This window comes from Bubalus kerabau, chromosome 1 (assembly GCF_029407905.1).
Source record: "Bubalus kerabau isolate K-KA32 ecotype Philippines breed swamp buffalo chromosome 1, PCC_UOA_SB_1v2, whole genome shotgun sequence".
NCBI lineage: Eukaryota > Metazoa > Chordata > Mammalia > Artiodactyla > Bovidae > Bubalus > Bubalus kerabau.
In genome coordinates this window covers 229,157,547-229,184,937 of record NC_073624.1, presented here as the reverse complement: position 1 = coordinate 229,184,937, position 27,391 = coordinate 229,157,547, and the positions used below count along the sequence as shown (strand labels likewise).

General features: G+C 44.2%; 1 long non-coding RNA gene across 1 annotated transcript in view; it reads left to right on the top strand.

Annotated features, from left to right (window-relative positions):
* The window catches only part of LOC129635183 (uncharacterized), a 236,949-nt gene that overhangs the window by 49,722 nt on the left and 159,836 nt on the right, over positions 1 to 27,391 (top strand). The window contains exons 2-3 of the long non-coding RNA XR_008706142.1: positions 1,832 to 1,942; positions 13,947 to 14,055. This is a non-coding gene — a long non-coding RNA (uncharacterized LOC129635183). The remainder of the gene's footprint in view (positions 1 to 1,831; positions 1,943 to 13,946; positions 14,056 to 27,391) is intronic.

Below are 27,391 nucleotides of genomic sequence, written 5' to 3'. Positions count from 1 at the left end.
TCCCTCATCTGTAGACGAGCATTAAAAATAGTACTTACTTCCTCAACATAAGCAGTGACTTGAAAAATAGTTATTGACAAAATGAAGGTTGAGGTTACCTCCAGAGTTATTATGAGAATTAAAGGAGATAACTTATCTAAAGCCCCTGCCTCACATAGTACCTGAAAAATGACAAGAACACGATGAATTTCATTGCCTTGTACTATGATCATTTTTCTTCTTGACATAGGCAGCTGTTGGGATCCACCTCACAGGACTCAGTAAGGTGTGGCTTCCAGGAAGGTCTTGCCTCTAAAGGCCAGGTCAGAACAGAAAAGAAATCTCCCTGGCCTGACTCAGAGGCTGGTTTCTCTTACTTCCTTGGCATAGTTCTTGGGGCAGTCAGTTCTCAGCTGCTCCCCAAACTCCTTTCTCGGAGCTCTGGCTGTGACTGGGTTTGGCAGGGAGCGTCCTCCAGGTAACATGGTCTGGAGCCCAGTGAGCTTCCCATGTCTCTGCCAGCACACTCTTCTTCTTGTCTGCAGCCCAGCCATCAGATCTGTCTCATGAAGCTTGAGTTACTGCCTCTTAATGGAAAACAGCTGCCTGTTCCTCTTAATGTCTACGACCTCCCTGCACATACTCATTCTATTGATTTGGCTAATCATTCTCATTTATTCTAAGGCAAATTGCACTACTTGTACTTGGAATATAAGGACATCAGGAAGACCACAAACCATTATCATGTTAACTAATGCATTCATCATTCAATAAAATATTTGTGGTGCACTAAAGAACGTAATCTCAGCTCTGACTTAGCAGCTGTGTGATCTGAGTCAAATTTCTTAATCTCTCTTACGTCTGTCTCAGTTTCCTCACCTATAAAATGAGGGCAATGTTAATGTCTACTCAAAATGGTTATTAGAACATTTAAATGAGTTAGTATGTGTAAAACGTGTAAATATATGCCTGATGTATATGGGAAGGATTGGGGGCAGGAGGAGAAGGGGACGACAGAGGATGAGATAGCTGGATGGCATCACTGACTCGATGGACGTGAGTCTCAGTGAACTCCAGGAGTTGGTGAGGGACAGGAAGACCTGGCGTGCTGTGATTCATGGGGTCGCAAAGAGTCGGACATGACTGAGCGACTGATCTGATCTCATTATGATGATTATTATTACATTGCTACTTCTAACTCTACTTTGTTCCAACAATGCTACTGGGTGTTGGGGGAACAGCAGTGAACACAAAACACTCTGTCCCTGCCTTGTGAAGTTTATATACTTGTGAGTAGAGGCGAAAAAGAATAAACAGGTAAAACAAAACTCCCCACTGATGTGACTACAAATTGTGATGTGTCCCAAAGAAAACCAACAGGATGCTTTGACAAACACACAGTGGACTGGGGGAAACAACTTAGAGAGGCAGGTATGGTAGATGTTACTGAACTGCTACTATTTAGGCACAACTCCCTGGTAGCTCAGCTGGTTGCCGTTGAGAATCTGCCTGCAATGCAGGAGACCCCAGTTTGATTCTTGGGTCGGGAAGATTCCCTGGAAAAGGAATAGGCTACCCACTCCAGTATTCTTGTCTGGAGAGTCCCATGGACAGTGGAGCCTGGTGGGCTACAGTCCTTAGGGTCGCAAAGAGTTGGACGTCACTGAGTGACTAATATTTTTCACTAGTGGGCTACAGTCCTTAGGGTCGCAAAGAGTCTGACATGACTGAGTGACTAATACTTTTCACTAGAGAGTATATGAAAATGTAGAAAGTACATAGTTTTGTGTTTTAATAAATAGAACAATCTGTTGAACTTGTTTCACTGAATGCTTGAATCATTCCTCCACAGTCCATTGGCCAGAACCACCAGGAGGCTCCACCCACATCAAGGCAGTGAAGGAGGGGGAGGTGCTGGGATTACAGCCTTCCCGCATGCCTGGAAAGAGGAGCACTGAAAAGGGTGAGTTCCAGAGGGTTCTATCACAGAGAGTGATTTTTAAAATGTCCTTTAAAAAATAAATTTCCTGAAGGAAAAAAATAAGTCATTTAAAAAAATTAAAGAATGGTGTAGAAGACATAGACTTAAAGCAAAAATGGAGAATGTGGTGTGAGAATGGACTTTGCAGCCTGGAAGTTCTGTCATCCCTGTGCTCCTGTGGAACTGTCAGATTTAGTGACAAGGCTACAGGCATCATCCTGCAGAGATCTTCAAGCCCACTGCAGCTGCCAGGTGCCCCAACCAAGCTTTCCAGAATGTCCAGTCTGGAAGGATGCTGGCCTCATGTCCCTTCCCCAGTCTGCTCAGAAACCTCAGTGGCCCAGCACCCTGCCTGCAGCCCTCCTCCAGTTATTCATTTTAAGACCCACCTCTCCTCCCTAAAATGCCTGGAGACCTTGGCCCCAGATAATGGCCTCTTGCTAGTCACCAACATCCTCGACACGTGCTGACTCCTTCTCACATAGATCCCTGCGGTTCCTGAAAACATGATGGGACCATGCTCTGAGGAGGACCGTGTGTTATTTGGCAGGGTTCTGTTTCAAGAAGTTTTGGAATGTAGCCAGAATGTGGAACAGCGGCAGGGGAGGGGGAGAGAGAGAAAGTAGAAGGTGGTGGGGCGGGGAGTAGGGGATGGGAAAGGTGGGGTCGAGGTGGTGACAGAATCCCTGCCTCTCTCAATTCTTCATATTTCTTTTCATTCTTCATCTTTTAAAATAAGTGGTCACTTTGGACTAATGTCTGTCAAGCAGCACAAAGAAGGCAGTTTTGCAGGGACTAAAGGTGTGAGGACCAAAGCATTGTTTTTAGCACCCAGCTTCCAATAAATGTTATCCTTTAGTATGATTTAGAACATAACGTCATGCTTGATTCTCATAAGACCCTGTGAGAAGAATGTGTCAGGTACTCTCAAGGACATTTTACAGGCACAGAAACTGAAGCTGAGAGAGTTAAAATGACTAGAGTGTGACCCTTTAGCAAGTCTGTGATGGTAACTAGGCTCAGGAACAAGGTCTGTGGACTTTACATCCTACGCTCTTTAAGCTGATACCCTACCACTAACTATGCTTTGTTGTTGTTTAGTTGCTAAGTTGTTTCTGATTCTTTTGCAATCACATGGACTGTAGCCTGCCAGGCATCCTCTGTCCATGGGATTTCCCAGGCAAGAACACTGAAGTGGGTTGCCATTTCCTCCTCCAGGGGATCTTCCCAACCCAGGGATCAAACCTGTGTCTCCCACATTGCAGGCAGATTCTTTATTGCTGAGCCACCAGGGAAGCCCACCACTCTGCTTACCTTTTAGTCATTGATTGAAAAAGATGCTCATCTGACTTGTTTTTCACATACATTAGAGGAAAAGACACTTTAACCTTTTTAGAAAGTTCTGTGGTCCTTACACTCAGAATATTTGGCCAAATTCCTAATGCAAAATACTCTGAAGTTTTCATTGGCTTGTCCCTTGTGTAAGGATGCTGTGGCTCACCACTAAGGCAATATTATGCAATTGGCAGCAGAATTTAAATTGAAGTTTCTGTCCATCATCCCTGGTATGTGCAGGTGGAGCCCTCCACTGACTCATACCATCACAATTCCTCTTGGTGGCATTGTATTTTTAGGTAGATTAAAATGCATTTATTTGATCATTTATTTACTTTACTTGGCATTTATTGATATTCTTTGAGTGCCGAGAAACTAATACCTTTTAAACCTTTGGATTATGAGCGTTGGAGTATTTTAGAGGGCTTGGAAAATAGCATCCCTCTTCCGTGGCTGAGCTGAGAACTGTCAGGAAGATGCAGATTGAGATGTCAGCATTATTACTGATTGAAGCTGGGTTGGGGGTTCTCCTTAGCTGTGGAGTCAAATGGGTGTGCTGATGTGTCTCATCAGTGCCTGGCAGGACAGGGCCACCAAAGGCTTTCCAGCAGGTACAGAACTGGCCCCAAGCTTCCTGCATGGCATGGGGCACAGATTGATAGCAGTCCCCTTTCTGCTAGAACCTGTCCCAGGAGAAGAGAGGGTGTACCCAGAACCTCGAATATCTTCTACACTGAGCAGTCAGATAAATCCCCTTTCCTCCTGTAAGGAGGGCTGTGGGAGGAAAGATGGCAGAACTGTTTTCAAGATGAAGTTCTTTTACATGGAAATATGAGTGGTGAGGGCTTCCCAGTGGCAGTAGTGGTAAAGAACCTGCCTGTCAGCGCAGGAGACATAAGAGGTGCAGGTTCCATCCCTAGGTCAGGAAGATCCTCTGGAGAGGGGAATGACAGCCCACTCCAGTATTCTTACCTGGAGAATCCCATGGACAGAGGAGCCTGGCGGACTATAGTCCATATAGTTGTGCTGGAAAGAGTTGGACATGACTGAATTGACTTAGCATGCATGCATGCATGGGTGATGAGGAAGATTTCCACCTTAACAGTGAGAAAGGAGTGAAGGAATTTATAACTAGTTCCAGCCAATTCTCTGGGAATTCTTCACAAGTTATGAACTAGGTATCCTATATACATTGAAGAATGTTAGAATCTGTGTAAACCTCTACCTGGATTGTCTTTGTTTCAAAGGAAAAATGATTGAATGCTATGGTGGTGGAATATTGTCCAATCTCTAGTTTGTCATCGTAGGCTAAAGCAGGCTGTGTTTCCTGGAAGCAGACGTGGGGATGGAGTTTGGGGTGTGAGATGTTGATACAGGATCGATACCTGTGAAAAGAAAGATGAGGACGTAGGAGTGGGCAGAGGAAGAAGTCAAAGCAGGCCTGACAGAACCTGAGACAACCGGATAGGGAACTTGGGAGTGAAAGTTACCCTTCAGTGTCACCCCACAGTGGACCAAAATGCTCCTGCCTCCCTCTGTCGCTGGCTGGGACTCAGGCCCCATGGCTCTCTGTGACTGAGGCAGACCCTGCAGGAGCCATCGACTGGGCTGCAGGCTCTGGGCAGCTTGTGTGCACATCCGCCATGAGGGCCCTTCATTTCCCAGTCCCTGACTCTGCCTGCTGTCTCATTCTCTGCTGCTGCTGCTGCTAAGTCGCTTCAGTTGTGTCCAACTCTGTGCGACCCCATAGACGGCAGCCCACCAGGCTCTCCCGTCCCTGGGATTCTCCAGGCAAGAACACTGGAGTGGGTTGCCATTTCCTTCTCCAATGCATGAAAGTGAAAAGTGAAAGTGAAGGCGCTCAGTCGTGCCCGACTCTCAGCGACCTTATGTACTGCAGCCCACCAGGCTCCTCCATCCATGGGATTTTCCAGGCAAGAGTGCTGGAGTAGGTCGCCATTGCCTTCTCTGCGACTGCCTGCCTTTTTCTTGACACTTTAGTGAAGCCCAGTTGCTTTACTTCCCACCAGCCCTCATGCCTCTTGTCATCTAAAATATCTATTCTGATCTATCATTCTCATTTCTCATGACTCAGTTTGGATATCATTTCCTCCACGAAGGTTTCTCTGACCCCCAGGCTTGGCTGAGCACACTCCTCCAGTATTCATAGCCTTCTCCTTGGCTGTTGTTCGTCACTCGATCATGCCTGACTCTTTGTGATCTCATGAACTGCAGCATGCCAGGCTTCTCTGTCCTTTACTACCTCCTGGAGTTTGCTGAAACTCATATCCATTAAATCAATGATGCCATCCAATGCCTTATCCTCTGTTGCCCCCTCCTCCTGCTGCCCTCAGTCTTACCCAGCATCAGAGTCTTTTCTAGTAAGTCGGCTCTTTGCATCAGGGGGCCAAAGTATTGGAGCTTCAGCTTCAGCATCAGCCTTTCCAGTGAATATTCAGGGTTGATTTCCTTTAGGATTGACTGATTTGATCTCCTTGCTGTCCAAGAGACTCTCACGAGTCTTCTCCAGCCCTAGCAGTTACCAAATGACATTACATTTGCTGTGGACCGACCTGTCTTTTCCAGGTCTAAGTTTGTCTCCAGGATCGTCTCTTGTTTGCCTTTGGACCAAGAGTACCCAGAAAGGTCTTGGTACATGGCAGGTGTTCAACAGACATCGGTCCTCTTATCCTCGCTCCCCTCTAGAGAGAGCCACGCCCTCACCCAATGAACACTCATTGAACACTTTTGTGCAGCCATAACAGGGCATCACAGAGCACTGGGCCGAACTTGTTACTGTAACCACCACAGTGCTCAGAATAGAATCTTGTATATTATCGTTTTTCGGGAAACACTGTTTTTTTTTTAAATCAGGCTGTATTTTCTCTTGCCAAAATTGCTTCAGCACAGGATCTGGAAGCTGTGAAGGACTTGAGCAAGAATTGCCAGGCACAGGACAAGCAAGGCCTCAGAGCATATTTGAAATAATTTCTTAGGGGATGAAACTGCTAAGGTAAATGCACTTGTTTTTCTTTTGTTTTTATTGGAGCATAAGTGCTTTACAATGTTGTGTTGATTTCTGCTGTACAACAAAGTGAATCAGCTATATGTATACATCTATCCCCTCCCTCTTGGACCTCCCTCCCACCTCCACTCCCATCCCACACCTGTAGGTCACCACAGAGCACCAAGCTGAGCTCTCTGTGTTACACAGCAGCTTCCCACTAGCTATCTGGTTTACACACGGTAGTGTATATATGTCAGTCCCAATCTCCCAATTCATCTCACTCCCTTCTCCCCTCTCCGTGTCCGCCTGTCCATTCTCTATGTCTGCATCTCATTCCAGCCTTGCAAATAGGATCATCTATACTATTTTTCTAGATTCCCCATATATGCATTAATATATAATATTTGCTTTTCTCTTTCTGACTTACTTTACTCTGTAAATGCCCTTCTTGATTTGCTTTTATCTATGTCAAGGAGGAGGGCTTCCCTGGTGGTTCAGTGGTAAAGAATCCTCCTGCCAATGCAGGAGATGTGGGTTCCATTCCTGGGTTGGGAAGGTCCCCTGGAGGAGGGCATGGCAACCCACTCCAGTATTCTTGCCTGGAGAATCCCATGAACAGAGGAGCCTGGCAGGCTACAGTCCAAGGGGTTGGACACGACTGAGCGACTAACACTGTGAAGATGAATGAATCCTGGATGATTAGATCTGTAAAGAGTTTCAGGATGATGAGGTGAGGATGGGTGTGAAGTTTGCACAAAATGGTTGCAATCACACATTCCCCAACAAACAAGAAGAATGAGGAAGCCGAAGAAAGTTTGACTTTGTCCCTCCCCTCAAGACCAGTTCTGTGGAACACTCAGGAAGATCTGGAGAGGCCACAAGATGCCAGCCCGCTCACCCCAGATTGGCATGGAAGTCTGAAAACAAATGCTTTTCAGTCTGGCTGAGCCTCAAATCCTGTGCAGAGGCAAGATCTGACATGCAGAAACATATCAGGGGCTTCAAACCAGCCAAACGGGAAAAGGAAAGGCCCCTTCAATTGTTTGAGGGAGAAGAGGAAGACCAGAGGCAATATTATCTTTCATCAGCCACTCCCCATGAGGGAATGAGCTTTCCAAAGTGTACAGACTACACTTAGCAGGGAAGGGAGGAGCCGCCTCTTTCTTCACTAAAAAAGCCTGATTCTGACCAGATACCAAATCATTGAGAACTGGGACTACCCGGGGTCCAATCAGAGCCAGTCACTGGGTTGGCCTTGATTATCTCTTCTGTCCTGTGTGTGTGGGTGGGTGGGAGGTGGGACTGTGAGATTAATGCTTCAGAGGTTCACCAGGTTTGTCAGGAGTCCTGGCTTCTGACCTGTGGGCTCTGGGGGCACAGACAGGCTTGTGAGCCAGTTCCTGTGCCCCAGAGGCCAGAGGCCAGTTGGAGAGACACACACGCAGTGTTAGTGACGGCAGCAGCAACTGCTATGCTACTGAGGGGTTTCTGTGAACTGTTAACCTCATTTCTTCCTCATAATGGCACTAAGAGACGTTACGCCTCACAGCAACTCTTCGTTACATGCACAAGGAAACAGACTCACAGAGCTTAGTTACCTATTCCAAGTCACCGTGGCAAATAGATGGCAGAAGAAAGACTCAAAGACTCGAGTCTGTGTGACTCATACTCTAAGCCGAGGTTCTGAACTGGGAGTAATTTTGGTCCTTTTCCTCTACTTCCCAGGGGACACTGGCAATGTCTCGGGGGCATTTTTGTTGCCACGATGTGAGAGATGGCCACTGGCATCTAGTGGGTAGAGGCCACCAATGCTGTTTTTAAGCATCGCACGGTGCTCAGGTCAGCCTCACCCCCACCCCAACAAGGACTTATTGGGCCCAAAATGTTAATAGGGCTGAGGCTGAGAACTGCTGCTCTAGACCGTCTCTGTCCACTTCATTAAAATAGGGCTTGCCCGATGGCTCAGATGGTAAAGAATCTGCCTGCAATGCGGGAGACCTGGGTTGGATCCCTGGGTTGGAAAGATCCCCTGGAGGAGGGCATGGCAACCCACTTCGGTATACTTGCTTGGAGAATGCCCATGGACAGAAGTGCCTGGCAGACTACATTCCATGGGGTCACAAAGAGTCAGACCCGACTGAGTGACTAAGCACACCACCCTTCTCACCCCGTTATGTTTAGCTTGGTTCCTCAATGTTTCATTTATGGGACTCATCCCAGTGTACTATTTTTACTGCTTGAGATTTCTGTTGCATCTGTTTCCCTCCTGTGGGCTGCTTGAGGGCAAAGACTGCCTTCCTCCTTCAGTCCTCTGTCTCCAACACCTGGCACAGTGCCTGGGACACAGTAGGTGCTCAATGAATATTTGTTGAATGAGTAAATAGAGAATTTAACACTATGTACAGGGTCATAAGAACAAACTGGCAAACAGTATTAAATCCTAGGTCTTTCTGATTCCAAATGTGCTCCTTACCCACATGCACAAGACTAAAACAATTTAGTGTCACAGGACAGAGGATTGTGCTCTAGGAGCTCTGAGTCCCACAGAGGAGAGAGGACAAGTCAGCGGGTGTCAGTGTCTGATGCCAAATTCAAACTGGGAGATAAATAAGGGCTGGAAGGAGATGGGAAGAGGCTTAGGGCTCAGCTAAGGGCCCTGGCACTTACAGATGGAGAGAGGACTTAGTGGAGAGTTTCCCAGATATTAAAAGAATGGTTTAAAATGACCAGAATCAATCATTCTCTCCTTTAAGCAAAGATGGGTGAGACAACATTTCTCTTTTCCCAGGCTTCAGGGACTCTGGTCCTCTTTCAGTCCCCAAAATAATGGCTGGTGGCACCACAGATGCTTGTTCACGTCCTAGAATGTCCCTAAAGTCAAGCTCCAGGCTGGCTCCATCTGGCGAATGCAAGCCTGGCAGCAGTTGTCTCCTGCCCCAGGCTTGTGTCTCCTCTGCAGCCTGCCAGCCTGCCAGTGATAGCATTTTGGGAGCCAGTGTGGGAGCAAACTCCCATGACTCATGGCTGGGGAAGCTGTCAGGGTGAGGGGAGGCAAGGACACACAGGGCAAGGGCAGGCAGACAGGGGAAGGCAGGAGGAAGTGGGGCGTGCAGAGGAAGGAGGAGCCAAGTTAGTGACAGAACAGGGGAGAAGAAAGCAAGAGAGGGATGGAAGGAGGGAAGGAAATACTACAAGTAATAGTAATGATAGCAAACACTTTGAGTATTGACAGTAGACTCAAATTGTGTAAAATCCTTACCATGCATAATCGCCTTTAATCCTGAAAACAATTCATGGGGTAGTTTTCCTTTATCATGTCCTTTTTATGGATAAAAAACAACAACAAAAAAACCCCCCTAAAAATCATAGAGACCTTAACCAGTATAAGAACACACAGGTTGTTTTTTGGTGGATTCAGATGGGAAAAAAAGAAGGAAAGAGTTGATATTGTAGATGGTGATGAATAAACTCAAGGTTGTATGGTGTGTGTGGGGGCAGATGGCAGAGTCCTGGAAGCTGGACTCTGGCTCAGAGTCTTAATGAACGTCTGTCTTTAACTGTCCTACTTGTGTAGTATTTTAGGAGCAGCCTCAGACGGTTCTTTGCTTGAATGGGCTTCACTGACAGATCATATTGGAGAGTGCTTGGTGACATGTGAGCCCAAGACAATTCCAATGCCATTGTTAGATATTGATTCTTCCTTCCTAATACAAAGCAATCGGGGTCACAAAAATAATCTGATCTTATGATGCTTGTGGCAAGGAAAACAAAGGAAGTTAAAATAAAATAAATACAAATAGCTTTTATATGCTTTAACATCTATGGGTCACTTTCACATCTGTTATCTCTTATGATATTTTCATTCTGTGGTAGGTGTCAGGCTCCACATTTCACCAAAGAGGAAATAGGTTCAGAGAGAGAAATTTCAATTACTAAAAATTGGGGATTCAAATTTGGGTCTTCTCCAAATCTCTAGCTCCTTCCTGCATAAAGGAGCTTTCCAACCCAGCTTCCTGAATGTAAATCTTGGGCACCGTATTAAAAGTCATGCTCAGTGTCTCTTAAATGCAGTTATTTACTTTCTTTTCTTTTTTTTAATTTGATTTTATTTTTAAACTTTACATAATTGTATTAGTTTTACTTTCTTTTCAAACTAACTTCCCAGAATGAAAAGTTCTGTGAAACAATACCTTAGCCAATTTCTCATGAAACGAAGACTAACTCTAGGTTATAATTAAAGTCATATTTCTTGTATCAAATGTCATTTCACTAATTGTTTATAAAAGAGCTCATTTAAAATAAAAAAGTTAGTTCCCCCAAAAGTAATATGTGTCCTTCTAGGAACAAATTAGTAGAAGCAAACAGTAGTGTTTTTGGAAATTCCTTGGATAAATAATTTTGTACATATTGTTCCCTTTAGCCCCGCCTTATCTGGGGCCACGCCCTTGTTCCTCTCTTGAATCAACTCAGCCAAAGTCCTCTTATTCTCTCCACTCAGGTTGCCTTTCCTTCCCTCTACACCACCTCCCACACCCTATGGCTCTTTCTTTCCATGCAATTTCTTAGCCCTTGCTATCTACACCCCTTAGAAATGAAGACCCCAGAGGGCTGAGTCCTGATTTTTCTTTGCTGTCACTGTGTCCTCAGCGTGCTGCCTGGCTCATAGTAGTTGCACAATAAATATTTGTTGGGCGAATGAATGCATGGGTCACTAGCCATTGGACACAGCCCAACTAGCATTGTTAATGTGAGTTCTCTCTTTCTTTACTTGTCTCTTCTATTTATATCCCTAATACCAGTCCTGGCACACGAAATGGGAGCTTTGTAAATGTTTGTCAAGTGAATCAAGGAGTGAAAGAAATATTGAAACATTGTTTTATAAAACCTACTTTCAATAGAAACAGAATTCATCCATTTTGTGAAATAACATCATATCTCTCCTGTGTCTTGAAAAGAGTAGAGGTTGGAGGTTGAGTGGTGGCATGGCAACTCACTTCAGTATTCTTGCCTGGAGAATCCTACAGACGGAGCAGCCTGGCAGGCTACAGTCCATGGGGTTGCAAAGAGTCAGATATAACTGAAGTCAGTTAGCATGCATGCATAGGTGTGTGACTGCATGTTTATGGTACATCTGCATGACCACAGAGTCCTAATGCTTCTGGTTGATGGAGACCTTAACAATCAAGTGGCAGTAATGATAATACCGATGTTTAACAGTTACTGGATATTTTAGTCCGGGCTCTGTGCCAAGACTTTTTTTGTATTAACTTACTAAATTCCTATAACCTATGCTGTGGGGGTATTTATTTTTCCATTCAACAGCTGAGGAAACAGGTACAAACAGCTACATCAATAGGACTCTCTGAAGCCTTCTGGATATATACGTGGGTGCTTCTGGGCTGCTCTGGGAATGAGGGAAGGTGCAAAACCATGTGAAGGCAAGGAAGGTCATCAGGGAAGAGCCTGCCCTCCCCTCCTGTATCCAGAGCTGTTGTTCTGTTAAATGTTTTACATATCAGGCTTCTGCAAAAATATTTCTTAGAGAAACAAGGTTTTATATAGTTAGGAAAAAAAGATAGATATTTTAGTTTTACAGATAGGATACAAAGATTTTAGGGGCGTTAAATCCCTTGGCAGTTGTCATCAGTGGCTAAGCCAGGTCTAAAAATCTCAACTCCAAACAGTCCAGAATCTAATTCCTAGGCCAAGTTACTGGGGTGCCCGGGTGTTTCCATCAGTTCAGTTCAGTTCAGTCGCTCAGTCGTGTCTGACTCTTTATGACCCCATGAACCACAGCACGCCAGGCCTCTCTGTCCATCACCAACTCCCGGAATTTACCCAAACTCATGTCTGAGTCAGTGATGCCATCCAGCCATCTCATCCTCTGTCGTCCCCTTCTCCTCCTGCCCCCAATCCCTCCCAGCATCAGAGTCTTTTCCAATGAGTCAACTCTTCGCATGAGGTGGCCAAAGTACTGGAGTTTCAGCTATTGCATCATTCCTTCCAAAGAAATCCCAGGGCTGATCTCCTTCAGAATGGACTGGTTGGATCTCCTTGCAGTCCAAGGGACTCTCAAGAGTCTTCTCCAACACCACAGTTCAAAAGCATCAATTCTTCAGCGCTCAGCTTTCTTCACAGTCCAACTCTCACATCCATACATGACCACAGGAAAAACCATAGCCTTGACTAGATGGACCTTTGTTGGCAAAGTAATGTCTCTGCTTTTGAATATGCTATCTAGGTTGGTCATAACTTTCCTTCCAAGGAGCAAGCGTCTTTTAATTTCATGGCTGCAATCACCATCTGCAGTGATTTTGGAGCCCCCCAAAATAAAGTCTGACATTGTTTGCACTGTTTCCCCATCTATTTCCCATGAAGTGGTGGGACCAGATGCCATGATCTTAGCTTTCTGAATGTTGAGCTTTAAGCCAACTTTTTCACTCTCCTCTTTCACTTTCTGCCATAAGGGTGGTGTCATCTGCATACTTTGGTATACACAGTACCCCATCTTCACTTTCTGCCATAAGGGTGGTGTCATCTGCATATCTGAGGTTATTGATATTTCTCCCGGCAATCTTGATTCCAGCTTGTGCTTCTTCCAGCCCAGTTTCCATAATGGCTCTTAAATTTGGTATAACTCATTGACCACGACTTCTTTGTCCAAACTTTCCAGATTTATGTTCTGAGGAATACTGAGTAAAATAAGGTCAGTTACAAGGTAAATTTAGAAGTATTTGTCTTGCAGAGTTGTTAGAGGAAAACAGGAAGGACAAGGCAAAGCTAGACAAGGCAAGAAGTAGAAAGAGTACTCAGGACATTTGGAGAAGACCAGTGTGTGTGTGTGTGTGTGTGTGTGTGTAGGTGTCTGTGGGTGGATGAGGTACTGTGTATACCAAAGTAGGCAGGCTTTTGACCCTGGAATAAAAATGGCAACAGCAATAACAATAGCAACAATGCTATTTTTTGAATGGCTCACATGTGACATGTTCACAAGCTCAATGCTTTACACGCAGCATCAGTTTTAATATTGAGGTCAATCAGCTCTTCTCATTGAAGAGGAAACAGAACCTTATAGAGCTGGTAAGTGGCAGAGAGGAAACCAGCGTCTGTCTGGCGTCAAAGTGCATGCTCTAAATCCTTCAGCTACACCGTGACTTCAGAGTCCCCAGAATCACTGGGACTCAGGCATTTCTGTACCCACTGGCAGTTCTTGGGGCTGGGTCTGTCTCAGAGCAAGGGCCCATGACCTCGACTCAGGGACACCACGAGAAGCTTGAATTAGATCTTCCTTTACAGCAAGCTAAGCCAGTCCAGGGTGATTCAACCACCTGCTACTTGGGTGCCTGAGATTCTTTGACCTGGGGACCAAGCCTTCCGTTACCCAGTTAGAGATAAAATACTGAGATTCTTGGTGGCTGCCTTTTAGTCAATGAGCAAGTCAGAAAAAATGGTCAAAAGTAATCCCCGAATTTTTATAGCCTTTTAAGATTTTCAAAGCATTTCCCCTCTGTGTATTTTAAAGGTCGTTAGAACCTTATGTCAACTCCTATTTGACAGATCAGATCAGAATGAAGGAAAAATTTATGGAGAGTTACACACATCTCAGAACTGGTTGACCAAGAACTCAGTCTCTTGTCTTTTCAGGTCACTTCCTCTTTGCCAGGAACTAGGATGGTGAAGGTCCTAGAAGGAGTGAGAAGTCTTACGGTCAGGAGAGAAGCTCTGCTGAGGGGCCCAGTGTGGAAAAAACCCGGTAAGTGACTCTTCAGAGGGTACAGCGCTGGCTGGCCCTGCTTCCCTTTAGCTGGGTGGGGGCCCAGAAGAGCTGTGCCTGGAGGTATTTTTGTCTTGTTGCTTCAGCTCAGAAAGCTCCACTTGGAATGATTTATGATGATTTCTTGGGTTTGTTTTGTAAACACAGCCCATACCACAGGAGGGAATTACATTCCCAGGGTCTTCCTTCACAAGTGATATTGCTCTAAAATTATTTTGCTTTGGGCTGATGTTCTCAAGTTGTTGAATCTAGAACATAAGGATGGTGAGAAGCCTCAGAGGTTATCTAGCCCATCTGTCTCACTTTATTATTGGTGAAACTGAGGCCTAGAGATGGGGAGGGAGTTTCCTGAAGCATACAGCCACCTACAGACAAAAGCTGGGCTAGAACATCTGAATACCTTCAGATGTTTCTTCCATGATTACTGTTGCTCTGGGGGCAGAAATGTGAGCACAACAGATACAGTCTACTGCTTCATGGAGCTCAGACTTTATATGGGATATCGACTAAACAGGTCATTAAAAACCACTTTTGTATATCACTTCACACTTGTCAGAATGGCTGTTATTAAAAAGACAAGAAACAAATGTTGGAGAGGGTATGGAGAAAAGGGAATCCTTGTGCATTGTTGGTAGGAATGTAAATTGGTACAACCACTATGGAGAACAGTATGGAGGTTCCTCAAAAAATTTAAAACATAACTACCATGTGACTTAGAAATTTTATTTCTGGGTATTATCTGAATACGCAGAAACTAGAAAAGATATGTGCACTCAGTGTTCATTGCAACATTATCTACAATAGGCAAGATATGGAAGCAACCTAAGTGTCCATCAATAGATGAATGGATAAAGACGATGTGGAACATATAGCTAGTGGAATATTACTCAATCATAAAGAAGAATGAAATCCTGCTATTATGATAAAATGAAAGGACCTAGAGAGTATTATGCTAAGTAGAAATAAGTCACAGAAAGACAAATACCATATGATTTCCCTTATATGTGAAATTAAAAAAAAGCAAACGAACAAACATAAAAAAACAGAAACAGATCTAGATACAGAGAACAAATGGTGGTTGCCAGAGTAGAGGAAATAGGGGGATGGATGAAACAGATTGTGAAGGGGATTAAAAAGTACAAACTTCTAGTTACAAAATAAACAAAGTCACAGGGATGTAATATAGGGAATACAACCAATAATATTATAATAACTTTCTTTGGTGACAGATGGTAACTAGACTTGTTATGGTGATCATTTCATAATGTATAAAGATGTTGAATCACTATGTTGTACCCCTGGAACTGATACAATCTTTTTAGCTAATTATACTACAAACACACACACACACACACACACACACACACAAGATAATTAAAAGTGTTGCAGGAAAGGAGTACAGGTACTCTGAGGACTTATAACAAGAGGGCCTAACGTGGCCTAGGGTTGAGTGATGGTTGCCTTGAGGGCATGAGGTTTAGAAGGAGGAGGAAGAGTTGGTCCATGGAACAGTAGGAGAGAATTTGTTCTGGGAAGAGGAAACAGCACAAACCCTAGGCAGGTGGAAGCATGAATCTGAGGCTCCGAAAACTGGCTAGTGCCTGAGCCAGGGGCCACAAGGCAAGGTTAGGAACAGGGGCAGGGGAATCTAGCGGGTCTTATGGGAATTTAATTTGTACTCTAAACACAGTGGAGAGCCACAGGAGTTTCAAGCAAAGGAGCAGGAAAGTGATGAGGTCTGGCTTGATTTTTCAGTCAGGCTGCATTGAGAGGAATGGGCTGGGGAGCACTGATACGGAGACTGGCTCCTTCCCTTGTGCACAGTGACTCTCATGCCTCAGAATTCCCCATCAGCCTATGCTCTGCTAGGAGAGTGGATTTCAGTTGTGTGGTTGATTTTTTTTTTTTTTTTCAGGGCAGGTGTTAAGCACAAAGCTTGGCACAGGACACATGCCTTGTGAAACCTTTGTGGCCTAAGTTGGTGCAAAAGCCAGATAATGGGATCTTCGCTGGTGTTTCAGGGACACAGTGGAAGCTGCAGGGCCTGGAGGAAATGCCTGGGGTGGAAGAGGTGATGCCAGGGGGGCCAGGGTGCAATCTAGTGGACCCTGATGGCAGGCCTGGCCTCAGCCTCTTGACTTGGATGGGACCCAAGCCATTCCTGCCAACTTGCAGCTAGAGAAGGAGATGCATGTCTTCAAGGGTCTGTGAATGCAGAGAGCTCCAGAGCTACGGAAACAGCCCCACAACAGCATCTGCATGCCAAGCAGGGCCATCAGAATCTAGAATTTTCCACCTCTGATTTCCAGTTTAGAAAAATCTGGACATGATGGATCTAGAAAGCAACACTCTCTTACACAGGTCTCAAAGCTTCCTCTCACAGAGAGTTTTATAGTTCAAAAGCTAATTTCAATGCTCTTTCCTTTTCCTGTCTCTGTTGTTCTGCTTCTCCATCTTTCTTTCATTTTTGTCTTAGGAGGGTATTAGGTGGTTAAAAGCAATAGGCTTTAGAAATCAGCAGGTCTGGGTTTGAATTGTGGCTTTTCCACTTGCTGGGTGAGTCACTTTGGGTACATTTCTTAACCTCTTGGATTCTCAGTTTCCTCTTTAGCCAAATGGGTATATTACTTTTTTAAAATGGAGTTGCAAGTTTGAATCAGGTAATATGCATAGTATACATAAGAACTCAGCATATGGTAGGTGCATAATAACCTGCCATTACTAGTCATTTGTTTGGTGTTTATCTGGTAGTTACTGTGCACCAGGCCCTGGGCGAGGCACCAGGATCATAATGCTGATCCCTAAAATGCCCCGTTTAAGTGTCAGGCAGGGATCAGTGTTCCCAAAGCCCAGTGGCAGCACATGAAGAAAATGAAACCCCTAGGCAGGATCTAGAAAATGGCCCCAGATCTAGAAATAGATCTAGCTGCTGTATGAATGACGCTGTCAAGGATGTAGGCTCTCACTTTTTAACCATATTTTCCCTTTGCAGTTTCCTTGTTCCATTTTGTTCAAATTAAAAATCACATTGTGTCTACTACCATGTGGCAGGCCCTGAGCTAGGTACTGCAAAGACCCCAAGGTGAGTAAGCTGTGGTCTCAGTCAGTCTGATAGTGTCCACAGGATGGCAACTGGGATGGTGATGGCACTAGAATTGCCCCGTGAGGAATGTCTGCAGGGACCAGTCTCTTTAGCTTGATGGTGAAGGACTCGGTGAACCTTCTGATTTCTGAAGGCTATCATAGGAAAGGGGGGTGGGTCACATGTTAATTTGGAGTCCCTCAGAGGCAGAACCAGGGCCCATGGCAGAAATCACCATAAGACATATTTTGTCTCATTAGAAGGAATGGATCTTTCTAATATCTTTGGGTGTCTAGCAACTGGAAACAGCTCTCTGGTAATCAGAGCAAGCTCCATCTCTAGGAATGCTCAGCATAAATACACACCAGGTTGTTGTAAAGGGAATGCCTGATTCGGGGGGGAGCTTTGATAGTGTGACCTCTAAGCTTCCTAGTAGCTCTTCTCGATGCAAGGATTCTGTTTCCATTGTCTAACTCACACTACCTTCCCTTGGATGCCTGCCAGCTTCCTCCCTCTGGGGCTTACCCTGCAGTTTACCTCAGTTCTTTCTGAACCTAGCTCCGGAACTTTGCCATGGCAACTTATCAACCCGGGTCCAACGTGTCAGGCCACTGGGGCATATGTGAAATAGATTTCAGTCTGTGTTTTGGCTGGAAATTTTAGTTTTGTTATCATATCAGCCCCTTTTAGAAATATTCCCCCTTTAGGTATTTGGGTTTTCTTTGCTAGATTTATATTTTACATACATTTCATATAGAAAGATACACCAGCATCTGTTACTACATTTTTAAACTTGATATTTTGGAAAAATCAACATCATAGTCACTCTGGAGTCAAGATGTTGAATTCAAATCTTATCTCTATTACTTACTATCAGTGTTGTCCTGGCCAAGCTTTTTAATCTCTGTAAGAGATTAATATCTTAATATCTGTAAAACAAGGTAATAATGACATATAGCTCATAGGAATGTTGTAAGTCTAAATATATAACAACATACAAAGAACTTGGAACAACGCTGGTACGTTGTTTTCAATAAATTTTAATGGTAAATAAATAATCATTCAATAATAATGTCATCCATATACTTCATTTATTATTTATGTATTATTTTTAGAACTATTTCCTGTGCATTCCGGAAGTCAGAATAATATCAGCTTTGAAAGGGTTCTAGAAGTTACAAATTCAACCCACCTTTTTACTGCTAAGGAAATTGAGCCTCAGAGGAGTGCAGCTATTTGCTCATCTAAGGCAGAGGCAGGAGGAGGGTGCAGGGGTCTTCGCTCTTGTCAGATGTTCTTTTACATATCCCTATCCCCTAATAAGAATTAATTAAGGGTTACCATATTTTCCTGGTAGGTTGCTTTAAGAAAATAACATGTCACGAGCATGTAGCTAACTAAATAGATACTGAAACGCTTCCAAGGAAATTTATAGTTTGAAGAACTGGAAACAGGAAAATGATATTTATATACTACTCTCTGTCTCCGTGTTTGGGAGGACCTTGGATCCCAGCTCCCAGGGATCCAGCAGCCCGGCATCCCCCCTCCAACCGCCCATGCCTCTTGAGGAGCAAGTGTTATCCTCGAGATAACCTTGCATAAATGCCTCTTTGCAACAGCCCTTCTAGTTTCTTCTTGGAATACCAGTTCCAGGGCTGGTGCTTTCAGCCTGTGTGGTTTAAATTATTTATGGATGTGATGCCAAACTTTTGAATGTGTGTAAAATTTATTTTTGCTTCAGCTGCACATCACACTGTTGCAAGGGTGCCTGCTGAGCTAAGTAGATGGAAGGATGTGCCGCAGAGCCAGGTCAACTGGCTGTAAAGAGGTGTTGTGTAAAGCTGAGGCACTCCAGGGAAGACTTGTGAAGACTTTACTGGGATAGGTGGCAACTTGGTTTTGGAGTTCATGCTTGAGAAAGCATGATTAGGGCAAAGCAAAGTTCAAGTCAGCCTTCAACTCAGGACTGAGGGGCACTGAGTGAACCATGCAGTTCTGATGGTCCCATGGAGAGACCTTAAACATTGGACCTGCCCCTGCCTGTTGCCTGCTTTACTGATTTCAAGTGTGCTGCCCCAAATTCCAGAATTTGAAAGTGTACTATGAACAAAACATCTGAAAACTATTGTCCTAAGTCTAATATGGAACAAAGTGTCCCCTGGTGACATAATTCTGTGCAATACTGGGTTGAACAAAATTCAACCTGATTCCTCACTACAGGATTTCTCAGTGATTTTGAGGTGCTAATGTGTGTGATGACTCCCACAGAGCAGGGGTAGAATGCAGCATTTATTCATCTTTTTTGGTCACAGAACCATGTTTTTCTTTCAAAAACATATGTGGGGACTAGTGTTTTGAGGAAACACTTTGGCAGATATTGTTTCGAAGGATTTCTCCTTCTTTCTTTTGTTTGAGAGTGTTCTGAAGGCTGTCATATGAAGGCTTAATTCAAAGTCTGAGCCTTGGTAATGGCTTCAGAGGGTAAAGAATCCTCCTGCAATGCAGGAGGCACAGGGGACTGGGGTTAGATCCCTGGGTGAAGAAGTTTTGGTCCCTGGAGAAGGAAATGGCTAAGCACTCCAATATTCTTACCTGGGAAATCCCACGAACAGAGGAGCCTGGTGGACTATAGTCCATGGGGTCGCAGAGTCTGACACGATTGAGCACACAGACGGAGTCCCTGATATACAACTCAGCAACCCACCTGGACACCTAACTTTACTTAAGGTACTTTTTAAACACATCTGAGGAGGTTTGAAGGACTGCTTACTCTCCTTGGAGGGAGGTGGGGTCACTGCTTAATGCAAAAACGAAAGATGGTAACTTGTATACTCTATCTTAGGGTTAGAGCATCTTTGGAGGATCTGGCCTCCTTAGTCAGATATTCCTGTAAGTTACTTTTGCTTACAAGGCTGCTTCCATGATGTGGCTCCCAGGCTGCCCCTGTTAAGGACACACTGTGTTGGAACTGCTTTCTCTCCATCTTGCTGTACCCTGTAGAAAGCCTTCATGTTTTGGCCTGAATGCTACAGGCTGGAGCTAATCCTTTGGCCAGCATGTCATTAGCCTGCTCAAGTTAATAGCTTGGAATGTCTTTCCAGTTTTTTGGACTCATTTTTTTTCTCACCAATAAAGGCAACAAGCACACACAAAGGGAAGCTGAATCTACCTCAGGGTAGATGCCACACTTTGGCAATGCCACAGTGAATACAATAGGGTTTTTTGAATAGATGCATGATAATAAATTAAAAATACAGCATGCTACCTGCGAGAAGTGTTGTAGAGACCAAGAGGAGGAAGTGATCACTTCTGTCTGGATGATCTTTAAGGTTCCTCCCAGCTCTTAAAGTATTCTTAGATACCATACCTCTGCTGCAGCTGGCCCAGAGCCTTCTGATCCTCAACACAGCAGAGAAGGTGGAGGAACTCTGTCACTGAGTGCTAGATGACTGTTAGCTGATCTCCTCTGGACTAAACCTCACCTGGCACAGACCCTGACTCAGCCCAGGCTGGCAGGATCATCCTGTCCCACTCCCCCAAGCAGGGGTGTGTGCCCATCCTGAACCCAGTCTACCTTAGACACTTGGGCTGGAGAGGAGCAGGAACTGTGTGCATCTCATTCAGTCTCTGGAACAGCCTCCTAGTTTGAGAGGGGAGAATGGGTTCCCACATGGAACAGCCCAAAGAAAACATCTAAAAGTCTTCACCCAAGACTCCAAACCCTCTCGGTTCGGTTGCAGGACACCCATTTATCACCAACGCCTTTTTACTTCCATCTGAGACCTGGAGACTCACATTCTTCCCTGTTTCCATTTTTTTTTCTCCTACTATTTTTCCTCTTTCTTCTGTCCTTCCATATTTCCAAGTACCATGAGCCAAGGGTGATTTCAGCAATAGTGAAATCGTTAGTGCTAATGAGTTGCTGGTTATAGTTTAAAGTAGAAAAATGAGGACACACGTCTGCTAATCCCCAGGTGACCCAGGGTGTGAGGAAAGACTTTGGCTCTGAGCACCTTCAGGCACTTCTAGTATACTCTAGAGAGCTTGTCCCAGTCTCCTTTCCTTAACAACAACAAAAAAAGTTTTATTCCACTGGGGACAAAATACCTGGAAGCAGCATTGTTAGTAGTTGTAGTCACAGGCCACCCACCCTCTGCCCTTCCTCATTATATCCCCAGGGGCACTACAGCAAACAAAGAGTTGTGTCTGGAGAAAGCCAAGGGTGGGCTGGCACAAGGAAGCCTGGAAACCTGGAATGGGGAGTCCAGGAATGGGAAGGCCTTAGCTGGGAGTAATAAGGAGGTGCTCCATCCCATCCCCTCTGAGTAGTCAGGAATCATGTCCACTAATCTCAAAAGCTGATTCATTGGGAAAGACTGATGCTGGGAAAGATAGAAGGCAGGAGGAGAAGGGGATGACAGAGCACGAGATGGTTTGTTGGCATCACCAACTCAATGAACATGAGTTTGGACAAACTCCGGAAGATGGTTAAAGACAGGGAAGCCTGGCGTGCTGCAGTCCGTGGAGTCAAAAAGAGTTTGACACAACTGAGCTACTGAACAGCAATCTCATCAAGCCTCTAACCTGAGGTCACCATCTCACCACTCCACCTACCTAATCAGGAAACCACCTCCCACCCGCCTTACTGATAAGCCTGAGACTACCCTCCATTTTCTTGGAACTCAGGATTGTCAACCACCATCTCGCACCCTCCTTCCCTCCCTCCATCCTTCCTTCCTTTCTTCCCCACTAAATGTATTCCTGTCACCTGTTTTGTCTTATTCTTCCCTGGTCCCACCCTGGACCTTCCTTCAAGACTTCTGCAGCACCCCTACTTTCTGCTGTTCTCTGGCTCCTTGTCCTCTGTTTGACATGTGGGCAAAGGAGAGCTGCCGCTGCTGATTCCATTTTTCATTGCACTCCTTTGTTAATCTGCACCACTAGTCTGCCACTGAACCTGCTTTTTGATGGGTAACAAATGACTTCTGAATAAATCCTTTTTAAAAAAAAATCTATTCAACTCTTTCAAAGTATTAAAATTTAAATTAAAATATTTATTATAAAAATACCCCCAATAATACTCATTTTATAAAGAATTAAAATATTGAAAAAGTATGTAGAGTAGAAAATGAAACATCACCTTGGGAATTCCCTGGTGGTCCAGGGGACCTGTTAGCACTATGTGGCTAAGCCAACACTCCCCCACCCCCAACTCTAAGCTATTCCCCAGAAGCAACCATTATAAAATAGTTGGGTAAACCTTCCGCTATGCTGTTACTTGCAAATTTGGGATTATTTTAGTACCCTTCTACAATTGGTATTTTCATTTAATGCTATGCTGCAGATGTCTTTCCAAGTAAGTATATCAGTTTAGTTCAGTTCAGTCGCTCAGTTGTGTCCGACTCTTTGCGACCCCATGAATTGCAGCACACCAGGCCTCCCTGTCCATCACCAACTCCCGGAGTTCACCCAAACCCATGTCCATCGAGTCGGTGATGCCATCCAGCCATCTCATCCTCTGTCGTCCCTTCTCCTCCTGCCCCCAATCCCTCCCACCATCAGAGTCTCTTCCAATGAGTCAACTCTTTGCATGAGGTGGCCAAAGTACTGGAGATTCAGCTTTAGCATCAGTCCTTCCAATGAACACCCAGGACTGATCTCCTTTAGAATGGACTGGTTGGATCTCCTTGCAGTCCAAGGGACTCTCAAGAGTCTTCTCCAACACCACATCTCAAAAGCATCAATTCTTCGGCACTCAGCTTTCTTCACAGTCCAACTCTCATCCATACAAGACTACTGGAAAAACCATAGCCTTGACTAGATGGACCTTTGTTGGCAAAGTAATGTCTCTGCTTTTGAATATGCTATCTAGGTTGGTCATAACTTTCCTTCCAAGGAGCAAACGTCTTTTAATTTCATGGCTGCAATCACCATCTGCAGTGATTTTGGAGCCCCCCAAAATAAAGTCTGACACTGTTTCCACTGTTTCCCCATCTATTTCCCATGAAGTGGTGGGACCAGATGCCATGATCTTCATTTTCTGAATGTTGAGCTTTAAGCCAACTTTTTCACTCTCCTCTTTCACTTTCATCAAGAGGCTTTTTAGTTCCTCTTCACTTTCTGCCATAAGGGTGGTGTCATCTGCATATCTGAGGTTATTGATATTTCTCCCGGCAATCTTGATTCCAGCTTGTGCTTCTTCCAGCCCAGTGTTTCTCATGATGTACTCTGCACATAAGTTAAATAAGCGGGGTGACAATATACAGCCTTGATGTACTCCTTTTCCTATTTGGAACCAGTCTGTTGTTCCATGTCCAGTTCTAACTGTTGCTTCCTGACCTGCATATAGGTTTCTCAAGAGGCAGTATATACAGACATATATAATTTTTAAAATGTCCAAACAGTGTTCCATTTCATAACTATATCATACTTCATTTAGCCAATCTTCTTGTGATAAATACTGAGGTTTAGAAATACCATTATTTATTTGTTCATTCATTCGTCTATTCACCAGTCTTCTTTGATGGCTGTTTCAATTTATTTATTTGTTTATTTATATATTTGTGTATATTCGTGTGTTCACTCATCCATAATCCCATTACAAAAAATTCCTTGTACCTGTGTCTTTGCACACTTGTGTCCAGAGTACTGGACATTGCTAATTGCTTTCCTTTTTGTCCTAGTAAACCACTCTTTCCCCATAGCACACAATGCATATTTACCCCTTTTCGCTTCTTTCCAAAGTCTCTTTTCCTGAAATGACCACTTTCAACTAACTGTTCTTACCCCAGGCTTGTGTAGAATCATACCTGACTCCCTAGACTAGTCCTCCCTAATGGCTTCCATTTATATAGCATTTACTATGTTAGGTCGTGTGCTGCAGCAGACGTTGTATCATTTCATCGTGTAACAGTGGGATGAGGCATGAATTATACTGCTGTCAGCATTTAAAGGTGATTAAAAACTGAAGCTTAGAAAGTTATGGAACTTGTCCAGGTCATTCAACTCACTACATGGAGGAGCCAGGATTCAATCTCAGGCTTCTCCTGCTGTGTATCATGAATTCACATAAAGCATTACATTCACTACATCTTCTGCTCTGCTATTCCTAGGACCTCACACATGCACTGACTACAGCACTTACCAGATTGAATGGTGGCAACTTACTCACAGGTTTGCTTCCCTTCACTAGACTGGAACTCCCCGAAGGCAGACCCTGTGTCTCTTCTTTTATCTTAGGTGCTGATATGGACTTGAATGAATGAACCTAGGTTTGCTGAATGAGGAATTCCAACAGTTTCTGAACCAGGTCAAGAGTCACACTTCAGCACTCAATAGCACATGCTGAACTTGAAGTTTATTTTCTGCTAATTAATGAAAATAAAATACCCTACTCCCAGGGCCCTAATTAACTAAATTACAAAAAGCTCTGTAGATTGGCAGGTGGTAGAACATAATGATTTAAGACACAGGCTCTGAAATGAGATGACCTGTGTTCTGATCCCAGCTCTGCCATGTATTAGACAAGTTATTCAACTTCCATAATCCTAAGTTACCCAACCAGTAAAAAGGATATAATGACAGTTATTTAGAGCTAGATGAAGAAGTTGATAGGAAACACTCTATGTTAGTGCCTGGCATAGAGAAGGCACTCAATAAGTGTTAGTTGTGATGTTGTTATAAGGACCAGTATTAACCCCTGTCAATCTTTGCTCAAAGTGAAATAGATCAAGCATTCATTGCTCTTACCACTCTCCAAAGTAATTTTATTTTTTTTTTTTACTTCCAATCTATAAAAATTCTCTTTCTGGCTCTTACTTATAAAACAAACATTTATTGAGTGCCTTCTGTTTACCAGACTCCTTTCTGATTGGTCCTTCAATTATCAGGGAGAATCTGCAGTCTACAGAGAGATGATAAGCCTTGCCTGGGATAGCAGCCCCGAGGAGGATAAAGTTTTGCTGCTTTTTACTGTTGAGAACATTGCTTGATTCTCTGGAAAACACACCTTTTTCTTTTCAGATTTCATGGATTTGTTTTAAAGTATTTTCTCATCAAAGTCTGAAGGTATTATACAGTGATACATGAAGGAACAGATAGTTTTTAAGGTCTGATTCATAGAGGTACCTATGCTGTCTTTGTTCTCTGAGGCAAAAAGCTTTCAGAAGGTCTCAAAGATGACTTTAGGAATCAACATTTGTTTTCTGAGTCTGTGCATATTCTTACACGTGAGTTAGTATTTGTTTTTCAGAGGGATTGTTGTTACTTTGCTTGGGCTTAACTGGGTCTTTCCAAGTACTATATTTGAGAACGACCCCACCCCCGGCAACCAAAACCAAACAAACCTGAAAGAAAATCCCCAGCCCTAAACTCAAATCCCCCAAAAATGAATGACTCTGGACAAGCAAGCTTTCTAGACCTAATGGATTATTCAGTTCTAGAACTATATATTCCCAGAGAACCATGCCTACTGTTTTAATTGAATTACCTCAAAAGGAGGAAATATTTCTTAGGAATGTGGCTTAGCTTTGAAACTAGGGATTATCTTTCCTTGCATGTAAAGTACACATCTCTTACTACAAATGAAGGGGGTCCCTTTTCCAAGTGATACTTGTTTAGGAAATCCAGCTTTAGGGATGAAAGAAGACGTGAAAAGGGAAAAGTTTCCTATTCTTTGGTCTGAAGGAGGCATGACTTCATGTTATGCAAATTCCTGGCTGCTTACTCTGGAATACCTGTGCAGTAAGAATCAGGCCTCCTGGACTGCCAAGTGCTCCTAGAAGCTCCTAGGGCTGGGTGCTTCTTTTTGCTCCTTGCTTCCCTGGAACCCTGGCTTCTTGGTAAGATACTCTGTTATCTGAACTGCTCAGGCCACCACTCAGGAAGGAAATTGTGGGCCAAACAACCAAAACACTCACCTTGAGCCCAAAGTGTGACCCTTTTCTCTGAGCCTCAGTTCCCTCAGCTGAAAGGTAAGGAGTTTCCTCTGAGTGTTCCTGAACTCTAATATTCTGGGATTCCAGAATCTTTTCCCCTGCCAGGCCAGTGACCTAGTTGTGAAGGACAGTGAGAACGAAGCTGTTTGGAATTCATGGGTGGGGTGGGTGGGGTACCTCCTAATAAACTTGACAAAGGATTGGAGCAACCTGTTTCCCCAAGACTCCAGTGAGGGCTGAACGAGGCGTGTCTCTGCTTTGGCATCGCTGCAGAGACATTTGGAATGCACTTATCAGAGCACATCAGGCTCATAAATGTGACACTTCACCATCTGAAATACTGAAAAGGTAAAATTGCACACGACGTGGAGCCCAGGTGATCTGTGGATCGAATCAATATTTCAGCTCAATTTCTCTTCAGAGCCCCTGTCAGAGAGAACACCTCCTCTGCCATCTCAAAAGGCTTTTTAATACTGTTTACCCCTGAGTGATTTTGTCCTGAGGAGGAACTGTGGGAGGGCCCATGGGGATTTAGAAAGCTTAGTGCTGGACTGATTCTGTGCCTTAATGATTTTGAAAGCCTGTGTATTTAGGGAGGTGGTGGCAGGGAGTCTGGGGCAAGAAGCTTGGACTCCAGTCATGGTTTTGCCACAGCATGGCTGTGCAGTCTCGAGCAAGCTGCTTCATCTTTCTGGGCCTCCATGTTCTCACCAAACAGCATCTCTCTCTGGTCCCTTCCTGCTCTGGCACACCACAACTCTAACCCCTAAGGCAGAAACAGCCCATCTTGGGTGTAGAATGAGACTAGATCTACCCAACTATTTTTGCTCATCAGCTATGGGTTCATACCTCTGGTATGGAGGTTATACTCCCTTCCCAAACTCCTCCTTTTGGAAGGTCTTTGTAATTTATCCAAGGAAACAGGTGAGAGGTATGGATGTTTGAGGCCAGGAAGGGGCTTCAAGGAGAACCACCCAACTCTTTCAAGAGTGCCTCCTACCCTCACTGTCTGGTGATAGGTGTTTGGCAAGTTTGGGCATCAGCATTTCATAAAAAGTTAAAAGCCCTGGCTGCAGAGTCAACCAGCTCTTTTTTTTCATATCCCAGCCTTGCCAATCATTTCAGTTCATTATTCAGCAAATATTTATCAAGTGCCCATTTTTTGCTAAGCTATTTTGCATACATTCTCACATTTAATCCTCACAGCCCTATGTAGCAGGTACTGATTTTATCCACACTTCAGGAAAATGAAACTCAGAGAGGTGATGTGACATATCCAAGGTCACACAGCTAGTAA